The sequence below is a fragment of the Haemaphysalis longicornis genome, unplaced genomic scaffold (assembly GCF_048455015.1).
Source record: "Haemaphysalis longicornis isolate Haplotype H1 unplaced genomic scaffold, Haemaphysalis longicornis Haplotype H1 scaffold_6, whole genome shotgun sequence".
NCBI lineage: Eukaryota > Metazoa > Arthropoda > Arachnida > Ixodida > Ixodidae > Haemaphysalis > Haemaphysalis longicornis.
The window spans coordinates 1,854,300-1,880,120 of NW_027526407.1; the positions used below are offsets into that span (position 1 = coordinate 1,854,300).

At 43.7% G+C, this 25,821-nt stretch overlaps 1 long non-coding RNA gene across 3 annotated transcripts in view; it reads left to right on the forward strand.

Moving 5' to 3' along the window:
* Positions 1–25,821, forward strand: part of LOC144142208 (uncharacterized) — a 40,857-nt gene that overhangs the window by 6,985 nt on the left and 8,051 nt on the right. For all 3 annotated transcript variants that reach the window (XR_013316890.1, XR_013316891.1, XR_013316892.1), the window contains exons 2-5: positions 588–736; positions 15,809–15,873; positions 22,225–22,314; positions 23,745–23,893. This is a non-coding gene — a long non-coding RNA (uncharacterized LOC144142208). The remainder of the gene's footprint in view (positions 1–587; positions 737–15,808; positions 15,874–22,224; positions 22,315–23,744; positions 23,894–25,821) is intronic.

The window sequence follows — 25,821 nt, forward strand, 5'->3', positions numbered from 1 at the left end:
CATTGCCGTAGCCCGGCCAATGACGTTGCCGTCGCGTGCCTTGCGTCTTCTTCTTTGTCATCTTCTTGCTGAGTTTCTTGTATTTTCTTCTTGGTGTGGTGTTTCCTGTGGTCAAGTCCTTTCTTCCTATGACACTGTACAGCGTGGGCCCGTGAAACCTAGTAATCAATAAATGTTTACATCCGCTGAACAAAAAAAATTATCTGAATTGAACGAGTCTCGCGGGTGTTCAGAAAGCCCCAAAGGTAATCTGAAGAAGCTGGGTAGAGGAATCGGGTTTTTGAAAATGGTCGCATTTAAAAGCTATGCAGATATACACGGCAATAATTAGGCGCTACAAGTATTTTCAGCCCAATTTATTACCGTGTGGCTTTTCTGTCTAAACATCACTGAAGATATGCTTGTCTTTTTGAGGTTTATAAAACATTACAAAACTCCTAGGAATCAATACAGTAAAAACACGTATATGAACAAAAAACATGTTGGGAATAAACTATCCCTGCAGTGTAACTTTTTATCAACGTTGCGCGCTTATTCGAATACTTGAGTTATACTTCTGTGAATGTAAATTTACTTTTATTTTTCAGTTCATGAGACGTGATGCGAGGATCTGGTTTTGGGCTACAACAAAATGGACTGGTCCGCAAATGTGTATTCGAGACAATGTGCATAATTCGACACAGAGCGGCATTGCTTTTATTCGAACGTACGTCAACCGTACGGAATTCGAGCAAGAGTAAGTTCACATGTCTTGTGTACGACCAAAAACATTCAAACACTACTGTTTTTTATAGTTGAGAAGCATTGCTTTTTTGAAGTCACGAAAATATGCTTGCATGCAGAATTTCCTATTCTAACAAGCCCGCATTTTATTCGAAGTTATTTTGCCGTCCGTAAACGAGAGAGGATTAGGTGTTTTATATGTGCTAATATATATCCGCACATAAAGGGTTATCTCTTTCTAAACAAATGTTTGAATGCTTTGTGGGATGACGAGCATATATACAAGTACTGTCAGTTAGAACTTTTGCCACAATATAAATATATAACAGACATTCAGTCGCGACCTATATAGTGTAGCTTTTGGAAAACAGAAGTTCTATTTTTTTTTCCACAAACATCTCCCAGCAATCCCTAAAAGCATCTACGCTAAATACACATTGAAACATAAGGAACATAGTTCCTCTCTTCAAATCTTGTGAAAAAATGTCACCATAAAATTACCACCATATTTCCTTAACTAGCACGTGCTGCAAATTACTGGAACGTAACATATTCCCACATTTACCCACCTTTCGTGAATTATTTCATTTTTTTTTGCATCAGCGTAGCATGGTCTACGCAATCAATATTGCGTGAAAAACAGCCAAACGCGGGTTTAAACTTCACCGCATTTTAGACCAATCGTCAAACGCACACTGTTTTTATTCTGGCTTTTGCAAAACCTTTCACAAGTCTCGACAAAAACTGCTACTCCACCAACTGAGCCAAGTTACATACTTTTTTCTTAACAAGCATTCTCAAAGGGTTGAAAGTAGCGGTTCCAGATTGAAAAGGGGCTTCGACATCACCATCCAACCAAAATTTTACCAGATTTCACCAGCAATAAAAAAATGTCAGATATGACGTATTTCTGGCTACTTCACTTAGTTGTATTCGTCCATCGCTAATCACGTCTTGCTATTTTTTTTTTCATTTTCACTTTCCTCTTACAAGGGAACAATATATGAATGAAGACGTGAAACAACGATGGCCATTTTAATCATGCAGTCGCAAAGAGTAGTCACCAAAATAGTGTTTTCGTTTTGTATTGATGTACCTCTATCTTGGCGAGGGAAATTTTAACTCCCGTTTCAACAGGTATAACAATTGTTTATTGAAAAAACCCATTTGTATACGCCCAGTTCTTGTTGTAAAAATAGAAAATAATTGAAATACCAGGTGGTGTAATTACACTAAAAGTGACTGCCCCTCTTTTGTGCTATACTTTCGCACGCTGCATAAGATATCAGTAGCCATAAACACTTAAAAGACAGGGAGTCAAGGATACCATATTTTTATTTATGTGCTTCTTACGTAAAGCAATGCTGCCGAAATTGAAAACATTTTTTTGGGTACAGTGATCTATAATAATACTACGGGCATGCACGCTAACAGGTAATGCGAGTTCAATCGAGTGCTAGCTGGGTTCTGCATCACGATATTCAAACACCCACCTCTTGTGCGATGTACATTTCCATCAGGGTATATGAAAGAGTTTAATATTGTCACGAAGCCAAAAATGACGCCGTCTTCTTCAAGGAAAAGCAAGTTGTTTAGAGCGAACTTGTGCTTCCATTAACAACTCAAAAACTACACAGGCGGCGAAGCACCAGTCAACAAAGTGACATGCGTAAGCGAGCGTCGGTGATTCGGAATACCGCGGCGTCTGCTCTGCACGCGTTTATCTTTGGCCGCGTGTGTTTCTCAAACCGCCGATTTACACCCAGAACATTTTAGACCAAACAAGTATATTCGAGGCTAGTGACGTTAGGGCGAAACGCTCTCCGTGTCAGAAGGAGACAACCCATGCGGCATAAAATAAAGAAGGGTACAAGCGCTTCGCTTGGGACACAGATAACACAGCTGAGCGCAGCCGGGTAGTAAAACCAAACATAAACAAACAAACCCAATGCCTAGTTTGCTGTATTACCCCCCTCTAAAAGTGCATTGACCCGATGCTAAAATAAAACACTTCGCACAAAAACAACAAAAAAGTTGTCATATTGCCCCGTAATGTTTCAGGCGAACCACGTGGACCTTTTAAGGTCGCGTGCGTCGTCGTGATCTGCCGGAATCACCATCGGGAATCACTTCGTAGGTTAGTTGACGAACACGACGTAAAATCTGGAAGGGCCTGAAATACTGTCGCAGAAGCATCTTACTGAGTCCACGTCATGGGATGGGAGTCCAAACCCACACACGATCCACTGGGTGGTGCTCGGTGTCTCGGCGTCGAAGATTGTAGCAGCCGGCATTCACCACATGCTGGTCCGTTGTAGGAGCTCGAGCGAGCTGGCGGGCCTCGTCCGCACGCTGAAGGTATCCTTGGACGTCGGCGTTGAGGCCGTTGCCTTCTACGTGCGGAAGCATGGCACCAAGCATCGTAGTCGGCCGTCTTCTGTAGACAAGCTCGAACGGTATCACTTGCGTAGTTTCTTGGATAGCCATGTTGTACGCAAACGCGACACGTGGAAGGACTTCGTCCCACATATTATGTTCATCGTTGACGTACATGAACAGCATATCCGCAAACGTCTTGGTCAAACGTTCCGTTAGTTCGTTCGTTTAGGGGTGGTACGCCGTCGTTCTTCGGTGATCCGTGTTGCTATAGCGTAAGATTCCTTGCATCAGCTCCGCAGTAAAGTGTATTCCGCTATCCGTGATCAGGTCTTCAGGGGCGCCGTGTCGCAGCACAACTTGTTTTATGCAGATCTTCGCGACTTCATGTGCAGCCCCCTAGGAAGAGTGGCGGTCTTTGCGTGGCGCGTCATGTAGTCTGACCCTACGATAATCCACTTGTTCTCCGACCATGACGTAGGAAACGCCCCCGAAGATCCATTTCAATCTGCTGGAATGGCGTCGATGGGAGGGAATCAGCTGCAGAATTGCGGCGGGTCTCGTCGGCAGCGTTTTTCTCCGCTGGCAGTCACGGCAGCTCCGGACGTAGTGGGTGACGTCGGATGTAAAGCGGAGCCGGTAGTACTGCGCCTTACATTTTTTTCAATTGCGCCAACTGTGCCGACATGTCTTGAAGACGGCTCGTCGTGGCAGGCTTCCAAAATTCCGTCACGAAGATCTTCCGGGACGACATAAAGAGAATTCCTTCTCGTTGCGGGGCTGAAATTCTTCACGAGAACGGCGTTTTTCAGTCTGAATCCACGGAAGTTTCATTTGAAGGCCCTGGGCACGGCGACGTCGCATCCTTGGAGTAGTCGATCATGAGGCCTAGAACGGGGTCGGCACGCTGCTGGGTGGGCAGGTCACTCTCAGTTACGACTCCGAGGAACACACTGTCTTAATAATCGGAGTCTTGTGGAGGTGGCTCGAAGGGGGCGCAGGAGAGGCAGTCACCGTTGGAGTGTTTACTGCAGGATTTATACAAGATTGATACGCCGAACTCTTGCAGGCGCAAGCTCCACCGCCCAAGACGCCCAGAAGGGCCCTAAAATTTGTGAGCCGACACAGCGCATGGCGGTCCGTCACAAGCTTGAATTGTGTACCGTAAACGTACGGGCAAAATTTTTAAATCACCCATATAATAGCGAGGCACTCGTTCTCAGAGGCTGAGTAGTTTTTCTCCTCCTTCGGCAGACCACGGGTGGCGTAGGCGATTACTTTCTCGCAACTGCTTTGCCTTTGGACGAGGACGGAACCCAAGCCTACATAAACGGCGTTCTAGTGAAATATCGTTTTGGCGTTTTCGTCGGAATAAGCGAGCACGGGTTGGTTTTGCAGGCGTTGTTGCAGTTCGGAGAACGCTTTTGCTTGGTCGTTTTCCAAACTAAAAGGGGGGCTATCCTTCGTCAAGCGCGTGAGTGGCTCTGCAATGCGTGCGAAATTTGCGATGAAGCGCCGGTAGTATGCACGCTGTTCGAGAAATCTTCGCACGGCCTTCTTGTGTTTGGGTCTTGGGAAGTACGCTAAGGCTGAAGGTTTTGCCGGGTCAGACAGGACTTGAGTTCCTCGTACGCGAACCGGCACTTTTCAGTCTTCAGCGCTAATCCCGACAAAAGAATGACCTCGAGTGTAGACTCCAACCTTGCAACGTGTTCGTCGAAAGTCCCGGCGAATACCACGACGTCGTCGAAGTATACGAAGCAGGTGTGCCACTTAAGGCCAGCTAGCACCATGTCCATGAATCTTTGAAATGTTGCTGGCGCCGTGCTCAACCCAAACGGCTTACCCTTGAACTCGTTTTGGCCGTGCGAGGTTATAAATGCTGTCTTCTCTCGCTCTGTTTCGTCCACTTCAATTTGCCAGTAGCCGGTCTTCAAATCCATCGATGCGAAGTACTTAGCATGAAAGAGGTGGGCAAGCGCGTCGTCGATTCGTGGCAGGGGATACACGTGCTTTTTGGTGATTTTGTTTAGTCGCCGGTAGTCCCCGCAGAACCTTAATGTGCCGTCTTTTTTCTTCACGAGTACGACCGCCGCACCCCAGGGGCTTTTCAGTGGCTGTATAATGCCATCACTGAGCATGTCGTCGACTTGAGTCCGAATGGCTTCCCGCTCGTGTGAAGAGACGCGATACGGCGACTGGCAGGTGGGTCGGGCTCCATCTTCAGTCATTATTGGGTGCATCGCTAGAGGTTTCTGAGGTTGTTTTGAGTTCTGCTAAAACACTCTCTAATCGACGCAGCTAATCTAAGAATTTCTTCCGTTCTTCTTGCGGTAATGCCGGATTCACGTGAAAGGAATTCGGAAGCTTGAAGGTATCTTCTGGTGCGCATTCGAAGACGGCAATGGCGATAACGTCACTTGCTTCTTGCGTTTCTTCCAGGAACGCAATTGCAGCGCCCCAGTTTAAATACTGGTAGTCCTCGCTGAAATCAGTGACCAAAACCTGAGATTGGCGTCGCTTAAAAAGCGCGCAATGCCTCTTGCGACGGAGACACCGCGGTCGAGGAGCAACCTTTAGTCACCCTCTACGATAGCGTCGACGTCAGGAACAGCATCTTGACAGTACACGGTGATCATCAGGCTTGCGCGGGCTGGCAGGTTAACATGATCATTTGCGATCTTTGCTATAGCACGGTGTTCGGTTGCGGCGTCCTGGAGGGATCAGAGGAAAAAGTTTGGGACTTGGCCTGTAGATCAAATATTGCACCGTTGTCCGTCACAAAGTCACTTACAAGAATTACGTCGCGGGAGCAGTTAAGCAAAATTACAAACTCCGCAGGGTACGTTTTGCAATCTATGGCGACGCGCAATGTGCACTTTCAACCTTTGCGTCACGAGGTGGCCTCCTGCTGTGCGTATGTGCGGACCATCAATCTGGTCATAACTTTCTTCAGCTTAGACGCAAATGGTCCGCTCAATACTGAGTAGTCGGCTCCCGTGTCTATGAGGGCTACTACATCAAAGCTGATGCTGGTAGGGTGGTGGTCGGACACCGCTTTCGTCGAGTTTCGGGTGCGTCAGGGCGTGTTATCTTGGCTTGTACGTTTTGACGGTCAAGCAATATGCGTCTTCGTCTTTATGGTATTATCAGCGGCAGGTTCGTTCGTGTCGGGTACGCGTCACGCTGGTTTGCTTTCGTCGTGTTGGGAGTCACGTCAGGGTTAGATCGAGTCGTTGGGCTGAGCCGCTCCGTCGTTGGAGTGTTTTCATTTTTCCGCAATCGTGCAACTTTACCTCCAGAATTTGCGGCTTTTAGTTTACCCTGCGTGGGCTCGGGGGCCTTCCACGTAAGAAGTTTAGCAGTGCTACGGCTGTTCGTCCACTAATAGGGGGTAGGGCGACGGTGAACGGTTGAAGTGGGATGGTCATTGGTTGGTGTTGGAGATTTATTCGTCCATCTCAGTAGGGCGCTTGCCGGAACGGGGGCGTGGGGCGTCGACGGAGAACGCTCACAAATCAAGCCCCTTGTAGGGGTAGCAACGGTTTATGTGGTCGACCTCTCCGCAGTGGTAGCACAGAGGACGATTATCGCGGGTTCGCCATACGTGCGTCTTCCTTGGCGTCTGGTTTTGGACAGCAGGGGGTCGGGCGGGCGAGAGCGGGCGGCGGTACGGCGGTGCCTCTTGACGACGTGTTGGAGTGGGAAAGGGTAGACGAATCACTGCGGAATAGGTCATAGATTCTGGCTAGAGGGGCGATTCGATTGGCGTAGAAGTCCCCAAAGACTGTTGAAGTTCTTCCCGGATCACATCAGTCAAAGAAGTGACTTGCGGTTGTGGCGTCATCGGGAAAACTTTCCGTAGCTCCTGCCTTACAGCAGCACGGATGGTCTCGCGTAGTGCATAGGAACTAATAGCCGCGTGCACCGATCGTCTCCGAAACGAGCGCATTGACTGGGCGGCCATACTGCCTTGTTCGAACTTCGAGCGTCTTTTCCATCCCCGCTGCCTCAGACGCGAATTGGGCCACCATCTTAGGAATGTTACTGACAAGGAAAGCAAAAAGCTCTTGCTTGGCCCCTCGAATCAGGAACCTTCCTTTCTTGTCTTCTGTCATTTTTGAGTCCGCATGGCAAAACAATGTCTTCATCTCCTCAACAAAGATCACTACCCCGTCGTTATGGTGTTGCGTGCGCGTTTCTAGCAAATGTTCTGCTTGTCCCTTACGCACGACGGTGGCGAACGTTTTCTGGAACTCGCTTTTAAAGAGTGTCCATTCAGTCAGGGAGCTTTTGTGGTTCTCGAACCAAGTTCGAGCTGCATCCCAAAAATAGAAGAACACATGCCAAAATTTTCTTCGTCATCCCACCTGTCAAAGTCGGCGACGCGATTAACTTTCCCCAACCAGCCCTCACGGTCTTCACCGGGAGATCCGCGCTATGATGGTGGTTCCCGGTGCTGCTGATGGACGATGGAGGGGGAGCGGGGGGGTGGCTTCCTGCACCACGTTGTCGGTTGCGGTGGTGTTACTCCTTGTTCTTTCTGGCAGGATACCAAACTCAGCCGGTAAACCTTGAAGTCGTTGGCTTCCTCGGCCTATGCTGGCTTGTCGGCTTCCAGAGCCCGTAGGGAGCATAAAGGGTGCGTACCCAGCCCCTCCTCCAGGTGTCATGAAGCCAAAGATGAAACAGTCGTCTTGAAAGGAAAATAAGTTTATTGGAGCGAACTTGTGCTGCCGCAACAACTCAAAAAGTACACAGGCGGTGAAGCAGCGGTCAACAAAGTGACTTGTCGTTAGCAAAGTGACGTGCGTAAGCGGGCGTCGGCGGTTCGGAATACCGCGGCGTCTGCTCTGCAGTCGCGGAAGTATTTAGGTGCGAGTGTTTCTCGAACCGTCTATTTACATCTAGAACATTGTAGATCAAAGAAGATAAATGTAGGCTAGTGACCTTATCAGAATGAGATAACCTCCATATCAGAATGAGATAACCCGTGCGGCATAAAAAGAGAATGGAACAAGCGCTTCGCTTGGGACACAGAAAACACAACCGGGCGCCGGCGGGCAGTAAAGTGAAAACATAAACAAACAAACCGAATGCGTAGTTCGCGGCAATATTTTAGTGCCTTCATTGGAACATCAACATTCCAGACAAAGCTATGGGAGGTTGTAGTTATCACAATTTACTTGGCGTAGTTTGGTATGGAAGTGATATTAGGGGTACATCATTGATAAAGAATTTCGAAACACACGACATTTACTGGTGGTTTCTTTGAAATACTAAACTTCACGCTCTTTTTTTAACTTTACAAAGCAAAACATTTATCTAGCACATGACAACATCACTGCAGACAGTATTTTACTGTGGTGTCTAAAGCGTGAACCGCACGGAGCGTTTTCTGCTCGCGAAAACGCGCCGCGCAAGCCACAGGCGCGCTGCCGGTGCCGCGAAGCCACCCGCACGCTGCGCGCGGCGCGACAGGCGGCGATAACATGGCGGCGGCTTCTGCCGCAAAGAGGCGTCGGGAGCTCGAGCGACCGCTTCTGAGCGCTCTCTAAAATGCCGCTCAATACACGCACGAAGTTGCTCGAGCGGTAAAGGAGCTTTTAATGTGGGTAAAAGCGGTACTATAAAACATCATCTGCGCCGCTACTGAATGCGCCCAAGGAATATCTGCCGGAGTGGTAAGCCTAAACATCCCCGGTGGAGCCAGCCGGTTGTCTCGAGTGCTTTAAACCGCCGCCATGAGGCGCGTGCCTCCCCATTGGCGCAAGTCGCCAGGCTCCTCCCACTGCTGCGCGCGACGCCCGTCAAAATCTAGCGAAGGCAGATGCTGCCGCGGGCGCGGAATCGTCGACGCGGGCGTCGAAAAAACGCACGCGCAACGCCGACGCGAGCAAATCGCGTGAAAAAACTCTCCATGTGGTTCACGCTTAAGAGCACAAAATTCTTCCACTCATAGCAACGAAAGCATCATTCGAAGCAGTAGCTCGTTTCTTGTAGCTGCACAGAAAATGATTCTCACAATAAAATACCTATTGTTGTAAATATTACAATAATTATAGTACACAATACTGTATTATTGTTGTATTATTATTAATATTAATTTATTTCACTAAATGAGTATCTCATTTTTTTGTGCAAGTGTACTGAAAAAGCAGAATTTGATTTTGAATGCGATGTGCCAATAAATATACAAGGAATACTTAGCGTGTAGGTGGCCTAAGTAATTACTCATTAGGACCCGTTAATACACTTGGCGTCACGGTATTAGTACTACAATTCAAGCAATTACGGTCACTTGCAGGTTTAGTCTATTAGGGCTCGTCACAGCCGAATATAAAAGGCACAACGCAGCCATCTGGCACTGGCTACTATTTGAAAGGATATTTGAAGTAATGACGGCCACTGCCATGCACGAAAGATCACAAAATATAGCAGTTACGACGCCTGTAGCCTAACTTAAACCACATAATTTCGATGAAATAATAAACGCATTGAAGAGGAGTCCAGACACCCGCACTAAAATAATGTTCTAAACATTGAAAGCTTCGACACTTTAAAGACACCTATACCATAAATTATACACAATGGTTTTTTCAAAACTAACCAAAGCCAAACAATACGAAGGAGGACGAAATACACAATAAAAAGTTTGGTTTATGAAATGTTTTCATGTGAAGAGTTGAGGAAAAAATCGCTAATCATGAAATCCAGTTAAATAAGAGTTAATTCCTAGTCACACTGACATGCCATATTGTGTCACACCATGCACATTGACCTTTGATAATTCATAAGAATACCAAAAAACATTACAAATAGAATGATCACACGTGTTCACTAATACAATGATTCCTTGTGTTGCGCTCCTTGGGCGTGCCTTGTCAGCTTTCCACGATGAGGCTTTAGGGAATAAGGGCAGAACCTGCCGAATGGTAGTCCTCCGTTTTTCGACCCCATGATAGACAGCCACAGAAGTATTTGCTTTCTTGAATGTACACAATCACCACATGTGAGACCGTCAATCCACGTGCGCACACGTAAAGCGTAGATCAGAACGCATAGCTAGGAACAGATGGGAGAAATGAAACCAACACCGTATGCGAGCAAAAACTCAGCGGAGAGCTAGGAGCTAGAAGCGCCAATTTAAAGCTTGACTGCTACCACATGTGATACAGCGTCAGCTTCCTATTGATCGCCACGCGCAAATACAATGCCGGAAACGGCGAAACAGCGGAGAGGAACAAAAGAATAACAAAACCTCACGTCGCACAAAACGTATCCTCCCCAGTCAAGTGGTTCAGTTTCTCTCGCGAGCAATCGTTATGCCAAAAAAATTTCCTTCATGCATCACGCTTTCTTGTACGTCACGTGTGGAGTTTTTTTCTTACACTCCTTCAACTCACATATGCGCGCATAGCATGCAAGGTAGAGAAAGGGATAGAGAGTCCCCCGCTCTGAAATGCGCCCTGGAAATCATCCCTCCGGTGGTCGCTTCCTAGTGTGAACGAGTGTGGAGTGGGCGAGAACGTAGCGGCAGCTACGGGATGCAAATCAATGGCTGACAAAACGGCATAAAATGGAATATATTAGGTGACAAGCCACGTTACAAAATGTTTCACCAGTTTTCACCAGGTATCATCTGGTGTAGCCATTCCGGGACATCAACAATAGACTCCCCCAAAATTTGTCCAGATTTCCAAAATCTGCTTGCCAATTTTAACCATCTGGCAACACTGGTTGAAAGGAGGGCAACGTTTTAATGATGCACCTAAAAAAAAAAGAAATCCACGCAAATAACTGGGATATGAACAATTGAGGATCGAATCCCAACCATCATCAGAACGGAGGATGGTTCACATTGCATCAGTCATCCATCTATCGCATTGCTTGGTGGGGAAGTCGCATACCTAAAGGTGCAGTAAGTGCGATTGGGGTGCCTCATCGTGGGATGCGTGTTAACATGGCTTGAGCCATGTGTGAAGCGGTTATATTTGCAGATTTAAGCAATAGTGGGCCTCAAAATTAGTTTTGTGGTTTTTGCTTCTCTTCTCTTTTGTGTACGTGCGGCGGAGTGCATGGATAACTGTGACACATGCAGAGCGTGTCGATTCGGCGCTTGGGAATTTAGGTTTTTGATGTGCGTAATAATAAACGTGTTGCGAGTCTGCGCTTGTGTTGTCATCATTTGTTCGTGTCCCTGTAATTTGCGCGCAGTAGTTTGTTTTTTGAGATGCAGTAATCTCTTATAATTCGTTTGAGGTAATGATCAACATTGGAGGCCGTATTTTGATGCATTAAAAGCCGTGTTTTATGTGCCAAAGCGAGGCAGGAAAAACAAAGCCTTCGGACGTCGCGAACATGGGCACCATAAATGTATACGTGCACGCAGGTAATTTCAAATGAAGACGTGTGCTAGATTTATGTACGACACGAAAACCAAAAGTTTTATTGTTTATGAAAGTACAAAGGCGCCAACAGCCGAACATAGCCATTCAATTATCTAATAAAACTTCTCAACTAATGGTGACCCACTGGCTTTATTGAACACGCGCAGTGCAGACATTCATGTTTAATAGCTACTGTCGCTTGTTCGAGTATCGGATATGATGAAACAGGCAGCACAAAAAATACTTTAGAGCTGGGAATACTGATTTTACAAAGCAATATATTCGGGTACAAGTTAGAATGGCAATATCTCATGCAGTCTAGCACTCTGCTGAAGTGATGATTCCCAATGTCAGCACGGGCGCGAGTTTTGAAAGAAGATTGCGCCTAAAGGCCGGAATACATGGAGCGAATATGCGACGAAAAGTCGACAAACAACACTCGGCGGCGTCCGCCCGACGCGCGGCGGTGAAAAAAACGTCGTCTGCCACCGATCTGCCGAGGACAGATAAGTTCGCCCTGCGTCGACGGCACCTGAAGCGGCAAACAAACAGCGTACCAAAACTAGCCAATCAGGAGGTCTCGCCGCTCGCCCCCATTTCCGCCTGCTCCGCTTGTCTGCATCGTCTGCTGGGCGTGATGTTTACCGTTCACGCCAGTCGCGCGCTTGGTACACTGTCGTCGTCGAAAGCAGCCCGGATAGAATTCAATGACCGTAACCATTCAGAGGAGGTAGTGACCAAAGCTTCCCGCGTAGCTGAAGCAAACGATGAAATGCAGACAATTTTTGCCCAGTGTAGCCAGACCACATTCAGATCGCCTCTTCCTTCCACTGCGGCAGCACATGCATATCGGGAACACAACAACAAGATTAGAAACTATTTTTAAACAATAATTTGACGCTTTTTTTGGAGTGTACTATAATTTTACAAAACGTTGTAGAGGTGTCGAGAGTTTTTGCTTGTGATGCGCTTCATTTCGCAGCATTTGGCTCATCTAGCCACACTGACAGCGACCCATCGGTGAGGCAGCGGCGGACGCCGTGTCTTGCCCCGTGCAGCGCAGCCCGACGAACACTCGGCACTGCGTCGCGGCGGATTTTCCGCCGGGCGAACTTCGTCGGGAAAGTTCGCTCCATGTATTCAGGCCTTAATGCGCTCGCTTGCCGCCGCTGCAGTAATTTATATGCAGATTAGGTCTGCAAACACACTGAAGCAATTCGCGTCATGTTCAAAATATTCGCAATAAGGCGCACTTTTCATTGCACGGAGGAAGACCCGGCTAAGGTGATGAGGCGCTGAGGCAACTTCCGCGGTCGTTCATTGGTTGTATTTTGAATATAGTTGGTATCTGCCATACGCAATTTATTTTCGACGAAACAGAAAAAAATAAAAAATATACTCAAAGGAGGCTGCGATTTATCGAGAAATTAATATGCTCTTAAGTGAGGAGGTTAGGTACAACTCCAGCAATTTTCTAAGATACATTTATGTGCGAATCGTACCGTCAAGACGTACCAACCCTTCCAAATACGCTTCCGCACTTTTCAAGACAACTATTAAAAATGCATACAGCTGCCGTACAAATTCTTCATTCGAAAGAGCGTTTTACAGCCCGTCGACAGTGTGATTTTTAAGGTAAAAGAAATTGTAGCTGCGCCGGGATATTTCGACATCTGCTCTTCATTATGGGTTTGATTGATTGTAGGCCTTATCGCACCGAGGGAACGCAGGCGATGAGACGAGCCATTGTGAAGGGCTCCAGATTCATTTTCACCACCTGGGGATTTTAGATGCAGAGCATCTGATTCACTCGCCTTGTCCTTCCGTCGTCGTCGTCGGCGGCGCCGGCGTTGTCCACCCCTCCCCCATTCTGCTCGCCGCGCCAGCTGCGCTCTCCGCCGCTCACCCCCTCTCCTCTCCGATAGCGAACAATCTCTCGCGAGGGGCATTGGATTGGATTCGATTGGATTGCCTTGGCTTGGCTTGGTTTGGCTTGGCTTGGCTTGGATTGGATTGGATTGGATTAAAGTGAATTGTGTTGGATTGTGTTCGTCATAGCCGCGGCACGTTGCGTCATAGCCGCGGCAGACGCGCTGGGGCCGGCGCATGTGCAGTACTCTCTCTCCCACGGTTTGCTCTCCTTCGGGCACGCTGCGCATATAACCGGTGTGCCGTTCTCCGGCGAAGCAACATCCACGCTTGGCTCAAACACCGAGAGTCCACGCCGCTTTACAAGTACGCCAACGTCGTCATCGACTGGGACCGGCTCAACAGTATGCACGCTATAAAACGCGGTCCCTTCGCCGCTCCACCCATGCGTCGCATCTACACAGGGGCTCCCGCGAGGGGAGGAGGGAGTTTTTTTAACGTGCGACGAGATCTCGCACACACGGGTGTTTTTGCTTCTCGCCTCCATCAGAAAAGCTGCCACCGTAGCCCGGAATCAACCCGTGACGATGACCGCGTGCTCAGCAGTGCAACGCCTTAGCCAATAAGCAACCACTACGGGTCTCTTCTGTGTGGGAGTGATCTGCTACGGAATGCATGCTTAGCGCTCAAGCGTAGAGTTAAAAAAGATTTGCATTTGAGCATGCTTCTAGCAACTAGGATTTCACTACTCGTATTTGAGGAAATCTGTTTGAATGACCCGTAAAACGTGGTAAAAGGATAAGTTGTGGAAACAAAAGAAAACTACCACCATCTCCACATTCTTGCATTTTAGTTTGCGCCTCTCGTCAGGGTGACGGAGCGTCCCTTTCCTCTGCTGTTACAGTTGTTTTTCACGAGTCGGCGGAAATAAGGGACTTGGCTGGGCCCCTAAAAATTTGTCACGGCTGGCCGGTAACGCGAAGAAAGATCTCAAACTGCACCGGCAAGGAAAATGTGAGGTTAAATGTTGTTTATATAGCTCGCGATATGGCAACCGTCAGGTAAAATCGACATTTGTAGGTATTTGCAAGGACTTGGGCGCAACGTACAAAATCGGGAGTTATAGGCACTGTAAAGGCACCATAAAAGTACTTCTTAACCTCCAATTTGTGCTGATATATCAATTTACTGCTAGAAGAGCCCAAGGGCCAGAATGGTCGTTTGCAAAAATTTCTGGCTCTATTCATAATACTTCAGACAGGAAGGCTCACTCCGGGTACCCCAAGGGTCTGTTCAGCGATATCGTTTTTTTCTTGTTTACATCATTGACCCGGATTCTTGCATATGCTTCAATGATGCTTTCTTTTTCAAGCAATTGCGTAATTTTAGGTTAAAGTATTATGGATAGGCATTCTAAGTCTCTCCAATGAGATCTAATAAATATAAGTTCCTGGTGCGAAGATCAGGTAATAGAACTCAAGTTCAATACGTATAAAGTGTCTGTGTATCTAGAACAACTAGTTGTATGCCCGTATATTACCTAAACTATTTTCCCCTTAAATCCGTTTCCTCACAAAAATAAGTAGGTATTCATAATACAAACAATATAAATTAGGCGCTACGCATCGAATACAATATCAGCAATGCAAACCGCATGTCAGCGTATTTGCATATAATTCATCGCAGTAAAAAATTATAAAGCAAGGTCCCCGGCTTTGCCACAATTTGAATGTGTGCCGTCATCATGCGATACGAAATGGTTGAGCAAACGCAACATCCACGCGGACACTTATTTCTGCGTGACTATTTTATAGCAGACTGGTCAAGTGTACCTCCTATAATTCCTAGATGCGGCTACATTGTAGTTGTCTGTCTTCTTACAATTTTATGGTCACTTTTCGCGGAACACACTTTACAAGATAGCTCAAAACAACGATGTGTATAAGGTTTTTGAGAAAATATTTTTTTTATATTTTGCCAAACTTACTTCAAAAGAGTTCAGCACGCCAAATGAATACACCTCCTCTACGCCTGCGCCAGTACGTTCCGCCAGGATGCCGAGTGCGTCAGAGTAACTTCTTTTACGCTTCTTTTGTTAAAGACGACATTGGCTTTTCCTCTCTATTCATAAGTTGGTAATTTCTCTTACTTTTTGTTACAATTCAAAACAGGATTACTTTTTTGGACGGATGGCCAGAAATACTGCAGTTTAACCATATAACGTTCTTCTCAAACCGACAGTTTATTATTCATCTCTTTGATATATCAAAGTTTTGTCAGTAACAACGCCCTATTTTCTTTCTCTTTGCGGATTTACGTTGTAGTCTTCAAAAAAAGAATCAACTTTAGCGATTCAATATTGTGTTGTGAAAAATAATCGCAAGAGTTTGGATCCTTGATGCGGGCTTTTGTGCTAACATAAAATTTATTTTGATTTGTTTTTATGGCAGCTTTACTGTAAAACAAATGTATGGGCGTTACTACGATCCTTATACCATGATTGTGAGAAAAACATGTGAGTAGCAAATACATTTACGTCTCTAAAGTTTAAATGTTACCTCAAAATTGATTTAAAAGAATATAATAAAAAAATTCCAAAAATATTTTCCAGCGTGGGCGTAGAAACAAGCATGTGAGGTTATTTTGTCACCACTTAATTATATCCAATCAATTGACTTAACAGGAAATAGTAAGTGCAAAATATTTAACCTCGTTGTCAGTGTGACGTCATTTAATTCTTCCCTTCATATTTGTAGGAGCAATAAATGTTGCTCACTTTATAATCAGCGCCCGTGTATGTGTCTTCGTTTACTGTCTTTGTTCAAGAGCTCTTTCACTGTTTTGTGAAGAATATTTTTATATTTTCGTTTTTTAGTTAAGTATTTGTTTTACTTTGCGAAGCTATCTAAGATTTGCAACCACAGGCAAAACGCCAGACGTTTATTTCATTTCAGCGAATGCTAGAGGTATCTTGTTCATTAGCGCAAAATGTGATCAATGAATTCCTAAAGGAAAGCAGCAATTTTTTTCTGACAACCGAATATATTTTCTTGCGGGAAAGACTTCGTCTTTGATCGGTGCGCTGTTGCCAAAGATTATGAATAGCTTCCTGCGGTAGTTACGCAACAACGCGCCTCCCTGTTTAAAAAGCCTCGATACGCTTGACCAGTGTAGAAGTTTTGTCTTACTCACCTAATGAAAAAAGCAATACCTTGGTAAATGCCGTCGAAATAATTTTTACTATATATCTATACTACCTCTTCAAGATGTGTGTCTTCTTGCTCCAAGATAGTGCCTGTGGTGCTGCTAGAAGCAAAAAGGTTTTATGTGGGATTGGTATGCACTCATGTAGGCTTCAATTTTATTTCGTAAAAGTTACGAGTGAAATAAAAATTCCAATTTTTGCGGTTTTATTTTTGTATGTACAATATTCGAGCAAGGGCTACCAAGATATGAAATCGATTTCTATGTAGAAAACGCGGAATTAGCGTATTTGCGCCCCTGTAATTGTGCACAGAGTTTCGTACTTTAGAGAGCACAGGGATGCCTAACCTTTACACAGCCTGCCAAAAGGTCACCGTTGATAGCGGAGTGCAAGGTAAAGGTCGCCTTAAAAAGCATTAAAAAGGCGAGGAATTACGCTAATACACCTTTAGGTTCCTTTTTCTTGTGCTGAGCTTCAAACTTGCCATTTTTGTAGCATTGGCATGATCATAGCAGTGGATTGCTTATCCAAGGGCGGATGTCCTTGAATCTCCTATAGTAAGCCATCGTCTCAACCTATTCCTTCAGAATAGCGCGTATAAAAAGCAAAACCCACAAGCGATGGCCTGATGTCACTGCATGCGTTCGCAGCAACGTCATTCATGGGAAACTTCTCTCGCATGCTCTCTTTATTTTCTGGACCTCTGTGGCCAATACGTGCAGGTATAGAGGTCTTCCTGCTCTGAAATTAACCATCATCCAGGATAGTTAAGAGGCTACACTCTAAAGGTTGAAACATGCAAGGAAGGCTGTTAGAGATAAACAGCCCTCCCTCACCAGAGAAGTATCTGGCCACCCTGGTGTAGAAGATAGCCGCCAACTCCCATGATGGACTAACTGAAAACTAGTACCCCCGTCCGCATTAGCTGTAGAGCCCCTGTCCACGGCGGCGGTCACAAAAGCGATATAGCGGAGGGTGCTAAGAATTTCTAGGTCCGGACAGGCCCACTTTGGGATATTACCCTGGAAACCTTCAACCCACGCACCCTGTCTAGCGAGGGAAGCTTAGCGGTCCCAATAAAGGGGCTCTCGGACATCCGGCGGGATAATATAAGAGGTAGTGAAATTAGAAGAACAGGAGAAAGGTTTCGTGGAGCTCACTAGTGGGCATATGGTGTGCTATAGTGGACCGCAATAGACGAAAGAATACCTATTGGAATTTTGAAGCCACAGACAAATAGCAGGGAACGTGGCTGAGCTAATGCTGAAAAGCATTAGCTGTCGTAACCAAGCTACACAAGCGGTACAGGTTAACGACAGTAAAAACTTATATTGCAAGGACCAGCTATTAAGATCATGCCGCAGACATCTTCTACGACAACGTAGAGTCAGCATTGAAGACTGCAACAACCAGTGCAAGATTGTGAGGGGAGATTCTAATACTACAGTCGGTAAGAAGCCAATGGAAGAAAGGTCAGAGTGGAATGTCGGTACAGACAATCGCAACAGTCGTGGAAATGCACCGGTGGGATTTGCAGAGAGAAAAACTCCTACGGTTGATGAAACCCTTCCTTACAAACAAAAGAATACAAAATGGACACGAAAGTTTAGTGGTATAACAAAAAAAAAACGAAATTGACTTCTTTTCAAGGGCCACCCAGCTATAGTGAAATACGTAGAGGTGCTGCGTAAGATTCGGAGCAGCGATCACAGGCTGGTTAGATGAAAGTTATGGCTGATTCTTAAAGGAAAACGATGAAACTTGTAAAAACTAAGAACCTAGCATGGCATGAGCCAGGGACCAATCTCAGGAGTTTAAAGCAAGTGTTCAAAACAAATTCGCGCGTGTAGACGAGGACAACAATGTCAGTTTACATCATAAATAAAAACCTAACCACGGCAATGAGTGAATCGCAGTAGCTTTGGGAGAAGTAACTCATGTGGAGAAAACGGAAAAACTGAGAAACCGAAGGACATATTTGTCAAACGAAAGCACATAAAAGTGTCAAGTAGGGTAGACCAGATTGAATAAGCCGACTGGTCGGAACTGATTACGCAAAAGAAACAAACGATATTTGTAAATATATCATAGCAGTGATAGAAGAAAAGTTGCAAATATGGCGAAACTGATAACAACTAAAAGAAATTTAGCCATCAGCAAAGACTGGATGTACGCAGTCACAGATGAGCAGGTTAACATAACGCACAACTTGCCCGACATAATAAAGGTAGCAGAACGACTCTGCACCAGGCTGTATGCAAGCGACAATAGACTAGGGGAAAATACTGAGACGAAAAGCTCAACTTGTGATGTCCTACCGGTAAATATAGAGGAGGTAACAAAGGCTCTCAAAGGCATGAAAAAAGAAAAAGCTGCACGGGACAACGGCATAACCAATATCTTTTGATAGAGGGTGGAGATAGTGAACTGGAAAAGGTTGCTGTATTGTTTAAGAAATGTTTAGGACTAAAAAGTGCCCATAGCTTGGAAAAACGACTACTATATTTGGATTCATAATAAGGGAGAACCGAAGGATCTGAAGAATAACTTGCCGATCACCCGGCATTAGGTTGTATACAAGCTGTTTAAAATGTTATTGTTAGCCGCAGAGGTGACAGCCTGAATTTCCAAACCCCAGAGAGCAGGCTTGGTTTTGCAAAGGGTATTTAGCCTTGGATCATAGCCATGTGTCTGTCAATCAAGCGATAGAAACATCCGCAGAATCTACTAAACCACCTTACATGGAATTTATAGTCCATAAGAAAGCATTTGATTTCGCACGCATAGTAGCCGTGTTAGACGCAATAAGACACCAAAGAAGAGAGGAGACCTACATAATACTTCTAGAAGACATATATAAGAAATGCGGGCATAGGATAACCGTCCAGGAGCAAATCGTTACATTTCCGAAGTGAAAGGGAGTAATATAGCGAGATACGATGTCGCTAAAACTATTTCACACCATTGTTGGAGGATGCATTCAGAAAGCTTGTTGTCTGTGTCTCTCATCTTCTGCGCTACATGTTTTGAAACATTTTAAAGCATTTAGAAATTAGTCACACAAATACCTACGTGTAACAATGGTACAAAGTAATGTTATTTCGGCGTTATTTGAACATTTGTTGAATAAAGACAAACATAGTGTTCAGTTAGGCAACGAACAAAAAGCCACATCTATGTCTACAATATAGGTTTATGGTTTTAAAGAAAGTACAGTGTTTCCAGAAAAATGTTATGTTTAAAAAATCCCTCGAAAAAAACTTTTAAGGCTATATCTAGGGAAAATTTGCGACCTGCTAGTGTATTGTTCATTGCAATTTACGGGCATTCTTTCAAGCCAAACCTCCTGCAATATTTATCTTCTCCTTTAAAATAAAAGGTGGTACCTTAACGTTGAGGCACAAAGCCAGGAGGTGAAACCTTAGGGAAAAAGAAAATCCAAGCCATCAGTTTTACTTCTGTTCTTGCACGGGCAAGATCTGATGGTCGAGCTGGTGGTATTATGGAAAAATGTGTCACCGTTATTTACATAAAAAAACATATCTGAAATGTATTTTGTGCACTATTCAACAAAAATTGCTGAAGGTGTCAAACGTTTGGGCTAGGGATGTTCCTTGCCACAGAAAAATTCTCCCACAATGTAGGTCTCTTAAAAAATGCAACATTGAATGTAATATTTTAAAAACGATGTTGTTTGCTGTATAATAAATGTATTTGCGGTTTGAAATAAAAACACTTACAAGCGAAGCCTCGATTTCGAAGGTCGTGTTTGTTGCTGTACGGGTAAATAATAAGGAGGCATTCGAAAACAAGTCCTAAGTTCGCGCGGTCAGTTGGCACGGGAAGTACGGCGATAGTTCTATTTCTTGAAATTTTTTTATTTACAAAATATACCCTAAATAGACTTTGTTCCGGTAAGCCGTGTTTGCGCTATTCGTACGCATCCCGCATTACGCAAATTTGTAGTCAGCCTAAAGCAAATGTAACTTGACGTGATAATTTGGTTGTAATAAATTATTGTGCATAACAATTATTTTTCCACTTGTGTAATCTCGGTTGTAACGGAAGTCGGTCCGTCCAAGACAGAATCTTATAATGTAACACTTTGTGCAAGTAAATCAAGCCTTTCTGTGAACTCGCAAATTTTAATTTGTTTAGCTATTGTCTACGAAAAGAAGTTGCAGGGTATTTAGTATAAAAATGCAAACATATATTCCTATAGAGATATTTTCCTGTTGTAAAAAAAATGTTGATGTTGTATATTGGCGTTGAATAAATATGATAGCGATATAATTCAAAGCAATATATATCTTCGCTAGGAAATAAAAACAAATATCTTTAACGATATCAATATTTCAAAACCGAAACAGGAAATCCCGATCTGAAAAAAAAATATTCACCAGATTTTCAACAAGTAATAATTGCAGCTTCTGAGGATGTACCTAACAAACCGATACCGGAGAAAACAATGCGCAAAACTGCAAATGTTTGGATGACTTCGAGCAAAACATTTTTACTCAAACACCTCGTCATCCCTATGACAAAAACCAGAGCAAAAAAGAACATATCTCACCTCACTTTGCTGCAAATGAAATGAAAAGGCGATAGCCCTCTGGCACCTTTGCTACGCAATTTGACTTTTGTGTCATTGCTCCCCACCTCTCACGACCTTCCCCTCCCGTTTCCCTCGACGCGCTACAAACATTTGGGGGGTTTTCTCAAGAGGGTTAAATTATGCAGCATTCCATCCCTCGGAAGTCAACTATTAGAACGTTTTCTTACATGTTTTGTTTGATCATTTTGCACCAAACTTCAATCACACCGGTCTTGAAACTGAGTGCAAATGAAGTTTTTTTATATAACAATGCCTCATCAACTTAAGTGTTTCAATTCAGTATGTGTCATATCCAAACTTATCACCCCAATATTTCTCAAATTCACGGCGTTATGTTTGATTACTTTTGGCCATATACTTCCCATAGCTGACGTGTAGGATACATGATAGAATAGATTTGACGGCGTTGCATTTAGGTTCGTTACAAGCTTCCGCTTGTTTCTCTAATTCAGGTTAGGTGGATATGGCTCGTTTCGAAAAAAAGTGTCTGAATTGAAACTGCCGCTGGTCGTTACGAAAGTTTCTTTCTTGGACACAGAAAACAGTCATTCCCATTTACCCGCTCTGGTGGCTTAGTGGCTATGGCGTTGCGCTTCTGAGCACGAAGTCGCGAGTTCGATTACCGGCCACGGCGGCGGCTTTTCTGATGGAGGTGAAAAGCAAAAACGCCCGTGTGTACAAGATTTTGGCGCACGTAAAGAATCCCAGGTGGTCAAAATAAATCTGGAGCCTTCCACTACGGCGCGCCTTATCCCCTGCGTTGCGTCGGCGCTTTAAACATGTCAATCAATCAATCAATCAATCAATCAATCAATCAATCAATCAATCAATCAATCAATCAATCAATCAATCAATCAATCAATCAATCAATCAATCAATCAATCAATCAATCAATCAATCTATCAATCAACCAATCAATCAATCAATCAATCAGTGATTCGCATTTTCTGAATGGATGCTGGGCGAAGCTTACTGTTTTTGTGAAAGCGTGTATTTGTTGTTGCGCGAATCAAAATATTCCCTCATGGCCCACTTATTTTTTCAAGCTGGTCGCCCAGAAGATGTTAGCGTAGAAAAAATGCTATATACCAACGGAAGAAGAGACTGTGCAGTATTTTTGGTGTGGTCCCTCACAGGCAAGTAAACAGCTGCAAAATGTGGCTTTCTTTGTCTGTTGCACAGGTGAACCATATATATTATGTACGTTTTCATTTTTTGGTTAAAAGAAACCACCACCATACCCTACAAACATTTATTCATTTGTGTAATAACACGAACCTGAAAAAAAAGCTGCGCAATAAGCAGAGGAGCTCGGTTCGGCTAGGTTTGTTCAACGTATAACGCCGTCCCACAATATTTCCAACATCATATAACGATAATAAATCGTATTTAAATCAATCGATGAGCTTCCCAGAAACGTATTTTTCAGAAGTATACCTTTAATCTAAGTCTATCGTGCTCTTTGCGCAACAAGAATATAATGACAAATGGTGAGAAGAAATATTAAAATTTCAAATTCTTCCATTTTAGCTCTAAGCATATCTGTATTTATTTTGATACGGGTGGCACAAATAAACAATACGGTAATGCCCAACGAAGTTTCTGGGTGAAAGAAACATTTCTTTACTTGCCAAATCTATGCCTATCTTTCAGGCCAGTTCACTTGTGAAGTTGTTGCTGGTTTAACAAATACCTACCAATAGTATGAGCATTTTTTGAGGCTTGAAATAGGTACGCCCAATGCAAGGAATGCGTTTTTGTGGCAAAATTAGAGATGTTACACATCATAAGACAGGTAATATACGTTTGGTATATAATACAAAAAAGTGGTATACGTTATTGTCTTTGTCGAGTACCGCGGCTAGTAAACAAACAGTTGTAGCGGTTGCGAAAGTAAAACTATTGGACTTATCGATTTCATACCTGAAATTTACAGTGTGAGCAAAAATTGTTTTTTTGTTTATCTATTCTTGTAAAACGTCTCACTTTTTTTAAATATAAAAATTGAGCTGACGGTGCACGATTTATAGAGTTATGATAATAATTTCATCGTTTTACAATAAACTTTCTCTTTCAAACAAAAATGGTGTTTATTTGCTTACTTGTGACATCAGTACACGACTACCAACACCAATAAAGAGTTCAATGATGCATGTATTCTGTACCTTAGGGGGTGTCTTCAAACCAGGACCCAAGTTTTCTTAATTCCCTGTCGGCCGGCACCGTCTTCCGTGGAGGTTCTAAATTTTTATAACGGCCAGCTGCGCCAAAGCGCAAGACAAGTTATGTCTATCAGCAAAGGCGTCCTAGACTATTCTTGGATAGCTCTGTCTCTAAAAACTAGCAATTTTTATTTGGTTCTCGGGGCGCTGGCGCATATTTTGTGTGGTGTTGTAAATAACGGAATTATGGCCAAAGGGTTTTCAAGTAAAAATATTTCTGCATCTACCACACACACAATATATTCCCTTCGGCTGGAGTCACAGTTAAGGTTCGTTGTAAAATGGTGTTCTAACTGCCTAATGTAGGGTATTACAGAATTTAATTAATCTTTTGGACGCCTCAGGACCCGACCGCGGAAGGCACTGGTGCGACCTGCGTATAAATCATGAAGCCATTAGGTACGGGCCAACCTACGACTGCCAACTCGTTTTCTGGCGCTATCCCTGTCATGGATGGAAAAGACAACTCTTCACTGACATGTGCAAAATATAGGTAAGTTTTTTATGCACCCACTGAGAAGGGCATCAAAAACAAACGATGTATTTGAATCCGTCATTACTTTTTACAAAGTGCAATTTTTCTTATACATCCTTGTTTGTTTTTAGCGCTTACATTTTCTTTGCTCCCTGTGGTAATCTGAAGATATGTTAAACCTGTTAAACTTACGCTTACCAAGTTGTGGACTAGTTCTTGTTCGTTATATGTGCAGGTTTTTTACATGAGAACTACCTCTTTCCACCAAAGCGAAGAACAATAGTTCCCTTATTTGGAACTATTTCAAAATAACTAGAGGCTTACAGCCATTATAAACCTGTAGCACGTGCTAATGAGGAAAATCGGAGTATTGGGAAATATTTGCATGCATGGAAACAAAACTTTGTTTTTTAGGAATCAGTTCAATTGTTCGCTTGATGTAACGCGTCTTCATTCTATACAAACGTGGTGTAGTGGGCAGTGAATGTTTTTCCATCGTTTCTACACCACAAGCCCATATAATTCATGTGTTCTATTGTTGATATTTCGTTTCGAACGTTTGAAATGGTTGTTTTTTTTTAGTACAACCGGTAAGGGGGCAAAATTGTTCAATAAAAAGGCACTATGTTCCTCATATCTTTTTCGAGTGTCAGAATAAGCGGAGCCTAAAAATAAAGTTTTCCCATAGTAAGCGGGTAACGAAAAAGGTTGGCATTTTTTCACAATAGTTTGCATCTGAAAGCCCTTTGAAGTAAAAAGCTGTGATGTCTACTTTTCTTGCAAACAAAGTCTACCTGCACAGCTCTGATGTCGATGCGTGATGGCAATATTTTTTCAATGTAGTGAATGGTTTGAAAGGAATAAATTTGTGATCAGGTAATGTCAACAAAGTTTTGCATCAACTTTCGAAACTCTTGGGTGGGTGGAAGTCGGGCTAACAAATTACGAATATTTATGAATGCAAATCTGCGAGAAACTTGGGATGAAAGAAATTGTTTTTAAGAATACTGGTAAACAGCGTTTTATATACCTAAGTGCTTTAGGTAAGAAAAACTTTTAGACGTCTCAAACTCCGGGCTGTGCAAAATTTCTAAAATTGTTTATACAGAGAGATACCAAATAATATGATATCAAAGAACCTTAACAAATCTGATGTATAAACCTCAACGTTTGAGTAAGGGTGTTTTTTTTGGTAGCATATGTGCAGTATGAACAGCATAGCCGCAATGGGGTGACAATATACTGGAAAAACACCATTATGCACGTTTGTTTCAAGGTGTTCAGGATTTTTAAAGCCTGACACCAACAATGTGGGGTCAGTGTTTAAGTTTGATGGGAACTTCAGTTGTTTTTAAAGCTCTTACAAGCATATAAGCAGCATAGTTCTGAAATTACCTGATTTTAAACAATCCATATTTTAGATTAAAACAAATTTGGTTATCGGTGATGTCTATTGGGGGTCAATATCGCTTATGGGAGATATTTAGTTTCGTATGATTTTTCATTTTTTCCCTTAGTACAGCCAACGCATGTATTGAGTTATAGCAGTTTTGCGATCCCCCCAGCAAGGCAAACTTTTTTGGTGGTTGTGTTCTTTTTTTACGTGGTTTCTTGAAGTTCATGACAATCGAAAAATTTGCGTATAATAATTGTTGTTGTTTTTTAATTTAGCTTCTGTAACAGGGGGCGAAGCGTGTATATAAGGGTAAAGGCGAAGTTAAGTCTTCCCAGTAAGAGTTTAGAAACTGCATGAGCAAAGTCTTAGTGATTGATAACAAGAGATCCATGATTTTCAAAAACTATTGAATTTCAAAAAAATTCACAATAGCACATTCATAGGATCAATGCGATTAAAATCTTACCCAATTGGAGAAGCAACTCTCGAAATTTAGTGATGTCAATTTGGATTGCTATATGCGAGGGCAAATTGTTTCAGTCAGTTACGG